This window comes from Solanum pennellii, chromosome 8 (assembly GCF_001406875.1).
Source record: "Solanum pennellii chromosome 8, SPENNV200".
Classification (NCBI taxonomy): Eukaryota; Viridiplantae; Streptophyta; class Magnoliopsida; order Solanales; family Solanaceae; genus Solanum; species Solanum pennellii.
The window spans coordinates 56,149,563-56,155,234 of NC_028644.1; positions in this window are offsets into that span (position 1 = coordinate 56,149,563).

Sequence of the window (5,672 nt, forward strand, 5' to 3'; positions counted from 1 at the left end):
ATTTGTTTTTCTTTGTTAATTGTGGAGTGCAGCAAACGTGCCATCGTTTTCAACTCAACCGCAACTCTAGCCAGTCTTCATCACGTCAGATCTCAGGGTGAGCTCATGCTTCTAGCTTGGACTGGATCTTCTTCTTCATGTCTTGATGCCTTGAAGTTCCGGCATGGACTAGCTGTTTATTTATTTTAGCCTCCTAGATATTCTTAGATTTAGTAAATTGAGGATAGATGTTCTTGTGGTGATGACTTCCAGATTTTGGGGATGATGAGTATTAAATTTTAGAAGTTATTAATTGATTTTTATTAATGAGTTTTAAGTCTTCCGCATTATATTTTGTTATTTATGGTTGAACTGTTGGGGTTTAGATTGGCTGGTTCGCTCACATAATAGGATAAGTGTGGGTGCCACTCGCGGCTCGTTTTGGGTCGTGACAGGGTAAGTCTCACTTCCTCCAATTAATCTAACTTCAATGGTATCCGAATTATATAATACACCTAATATTTAATTATCTATCTTAATATGTTAACAATGGAACATAACGAGCTACTAAATTTATATGTCTAATAGTATCCACGACCTTCTCTTTTCTTCAATTTTATGCAATCTATACAACCTATGACTTGTAATAATTAATCAATCATTAATCCATTATGAACTCCATTAGCCACCATATTCCTACTTCCCATGTCCAAGATGCAACTAAGATATACAAATTAAAATTTACCTCACCAGTCAATCCTCTTTCTTTATTCTTCACAAAGAAACTCAACATAATAATAAAAATTATCGTATAAACTCTAATCAAATCCAATTATTTTGATATTTTTCCATTAGTCATTATGATATCATTACGTCTCCACTTTTATTCAGAATTCAACATGGAGCTACCCACTGCTACACATAAGGCCATTTAAGTTTCTATCCCAACAATATATATATATTATATAATAATGTATGCAACTTATTCATTAAACCCAATAAACAAATATTATAAATCAATTTTGATTAATCATCACGGCCATAAATTATATATTCAATATCACGATATAATATTAATTTTATTAGTCGTCCAACCCTGAAAAGGCACTAAGTCATATCAGGTAATTATACAAAATATTCTGCCCAATTATTTATATGCAAAGAACAATATTGAAGGTTGTTGAAGATTTACCTGAGGGTACCGTCGTCTCGTGTTACAGGTAAGCATGCGCTCTATTGCTTCGTCGTTTAATTATTTAGGGCTAATAATTATCAACTAATTATTAATTAAATAAATACTAAACCTTATAATTTCTTTCTATAGAATATTTACTTCATAATTATTATATTTAACCAACTATAAAAGTGTGAAAGTGACCCATTATAAATTTTAATATTATTTTCTTTAACCACCAACTAAATAAGTTATTAAAAGTATCCCATTAATTCAATAATTGTAGTTAAGAATAGTACAAAATTCTCAGTTAAAATCTATCGAAAGAGTCTTTTATTTAATAAAAGTATCTAATAGTCAAAACGGCCACAAGAGATACTACAATAGATACCAATTTACCCATCGTTCTTCCTCGAACGATCAAAAAAAGGTTAGTGTATGAAAGAGTAGTTGTGTTAACAATCTCTTCAAAGTATTAATATCCAAAGTTTCATATCAAATGTATCAAATCAACCAATTGGAGATCTACACTTCCTCTCATAGCATGCCTCAAATGGGGTCATCACAATGCTCTAATGATAACAATTGTTGTAGTAAACTCAACTAACAACAAACATAGCAATCAAAGCTAATCGTACACACATATGCAACATATTCTCAAGGACCTTGACGCAACCATTAAGTGAAATCTTTTTGGCATAACCACGATAAAATGTTATATCAATATTTATTCCAATCATAAATCTAAACCAACCACCACACACTCATAATTCACAAATAATCATAGATCTTATCAATATTTCATTCTCACCACATAAACTTTTTACTAGCTTAAGTTATAAAATATAATCTTTACACATTAGGTACTCATCAAGGGAGAACTAAACTTATCTAACTCAAAGAAGAAAATGATCAAGTAACCACCCATCGAGCGATACACCCAAGCATACATAACCTCTAACAACATTGTCAAAATGCTAAATTAGTAGCTATTGTATACAAACCTTAAGAATGACAAAACTATACTCAATGGTTCTCACATTCAATCACACATAGTTAGAACATGAACTCAATAAATAGATTGATATTAAGAATGTCGTACAACTGTAAATATTCATGGTAGTTCTCATATAAATTTTCATAAGCAAAGTGATACATGTACAACCACTAGAATATTTCAACAACTCCAAGACAATACCATATGTCATCTTAGATAACCAAATATATTCAAATATCTTACCCAAACAAGAGGACATCTCATGATCAATACACTCGATACACCACTAAGGATCAACTACAAAAGTAAAAATACGTGTGAGCATAACTAATCAATCGTACCCCAAATTATTACCAGATGGAAATAAGTGGTCACATAAAATATAGAGAACTAAAGTCGAATATTAAAAGATACTCCTTCCATAATTCACATGTCAAATATTTACATCTATGTAACTCCGTCTCCTTGATTTTAACCACCTACAATCAATTTGTCTAGTCTCCGTTACAATCGTACACATACTTGATTCATTAAACCCACATACTTTTCATAGTACTCCATTAAATCCAGTACTTTTAATACTAACAAACATCATAACCACACCCGTCATTTACCTTACTCTCAAACCATCACTAGTATCAAAGTTTTCTTAGCAAACATATTATCGCCTCTAAAAGTTTCAAGCTATGTCTCCCTCTCTTTCCATTTAAACATCCAATGATAGATACGAGTCTCACCCAAGGCTGGTAGAACTAATTCAAAATCTAATAATAATCTTCCATCGAGATAGACCTACTGAAAAACACACAATGTCGACTCTACACAATCTTTCATATACCTAGTTTAAACTACCATTCAGACCATTATATACCTTATACCAATACTTAACAAGTTCTTGATCATCATAATAAGTTTATATACTATTATCACACAACCTTTATTTACTATCAAGTGTCTATGTAACACATCACATCACTGTGTAGTCCCATTTAAAATAGTAGTCTCAATCCCCTCAAAATCCTCGATAACCATGTATAAATGTAGGTCCACACTATTGCAGATCTATAAGTTACCTACCATTATTTCAATAATTTTGCCCCACATAACAACACATAATCTTACACACATCATTGGATGTCACTAAGACCAAAACTCAATCTTTATTAAAGTCGATGATAAATTCGTAGTAAGTCTGTACCAAACTAGTTCACATCTTAAAGTCATATATAATCTCTCATGCAAAAATCAATACAATCTTCAACTACAAATCAAGGATTACACGAGAGGTCTTATTTCTTCACTTTTCTTAAATTATTCCCATGACACAAAAATTTAAATCTCATGAACTCTTCAATACACCAGACTGTAGTTCCTCTTGCTGGCTCGCTTACCAATCTTATTATGTGGATAAAAACTCTTGACAATTTTTTTTACTTTATTTAGCCTTTAAATCAATACATTACGTGAAGCCCCCTTAGGTCGTTCAACCCTCGAAAGTAATCAAATTTTCTACTCAAACTCTGCACAAGTCCTTCCAAATTCTCCATACTCAATTCAATCGATCATTTCTTATCTTATGATTTCATACCTTGGTAAAATATACCACTACAAATGTATATTTACTATTAAAAATTTTTGAATTTTGAATTTAACTACCCCAATATCTATCAATATTAGCTCATACCTTGAAGACTTTTATGACTTTGTGTATCTTAGCTTATTAGCGCCTTTCTATCGACATTATCATATCCTTCACTAAAAATTCAACCACACTCATAAATAAATTCAAAACTACAACATAATTTTTCACTCCACTCAAAATTACATTTTTGGTCCTTGCAATCAGATAAAATATTCATGCTCTCACCTATTTTTGAAAGCTACACATTCCACGAATTTTATCTTATTATAATTATGACTCTAGATCCTTTAAATTCTATCTGAGTGATACCACTACATCTCCTTACACTTGTCATACAACCTCATTACCCACTAAATAGTGGAAAACACCTTAGATACTCACAAGTCTTTATTACCGTACAAAATTAATTTAAACAACGAATCCTTATTATATAGTTTTATCTCAATCACAACCCCTCACAAACTCTCTTTTATTTCATCATGGTCAATTAGCATTTGTCTTCACCACGAAGTGAACCTTGACACCTTAAACTCAGGTTACTGATCAAATTTAAGGGACTAACCCAATTTTATACGCACTTTGTCCTGTATTTATAAAAAATTTATATCTTCTTTGGTCTATTATTCCTGTTATGAAATAATGATATGGTGTTATTTCTTCCTTATCTAAGAAGTTTTGTGGGATTTCATAGTTTCTTTTAGATGTACTCATTCTTGATGAGGTAGCTCTTGTTAACGTATTTGGTACACTTGAAGTACTTAATCTTTCTTTTACAATTTCTAAATCTTCTTCAATGTCAATTTCTTTATAGCTATAGTCATTATTGTCTATTACAGTAAACAAGAATTTAGCCTGTTGTAAAAATAAAATAGCACCACAGTTTGGATATACAAATAAAAAGCAAAAGCCTAAAAGGTATAAAAATTATAGAAAAACTAAAACTAGGTATAAATATAAAAAACCAAGACAAAGATATTATGTAAAAAACTATAAAATAAAAAGACCATATAGACCAAAAAGAAAACCATCACAATGTACTTGCTACAATTGCGGAAAGATAGGACACATAGCTAGAGATTGTAAGTTACCCAAAGATCCAAAAAGGAAGCAAATTGCAGAAGTAATTATAGATAATGACGAATATATGCAAATAGAATACATAGACTGTGAATTAAGTGAAAATGATAGTATATATGAAGTATCAGATATAGAAACAGAAAATGAAGAAGAGAATATGGATTTAGATAATAATGAAATAGACGAAGAAATCTAATGTCTGAAGACGATATAAAAGTAATAAACAAAGAAGATTATCAAAATGAAGAATTATCAGACCAAAAAATTATATTTGATAATACAATTTTTGAACAAATAAAAGGAAAAGAATTAAACTTAAGTGTTGAAAAAGTACTTGAAATACCTACTTTGAGAAATTGGTTAAAAGACAAAAGGAAGAATATTATGTAGTTAGTCAGAAAGAACATATTATAGAATGTAAATATGCAAGAGGAAAAGCATATATACCTATACTAAGTAAACGAATAATAAATAAAGAAATACAAGATATAAAAGCTAAAACACCTATTGAAATATACTTAGCAGATGATAGAATTATACACCCTATAGAAAAAAGTGTAATTAGTGCAGTAAAAGGAAACTTAATATACCAAAAATTTAAATTTATAATAAGTGTCAATTATACAGTAGCATTAACAGATAGAAATATAGATAAATCATTAGTATTATATTGGAAAATGTCTGGAATAGAGTTAGCACCAGGCAGTAAAATATTTACAGCAAGATGTAAAAACTTATATATATTAACAGCAAAACATAAAATAACAGCAAGAAATAAAATTGATAAAATAAAGATAGAAAAT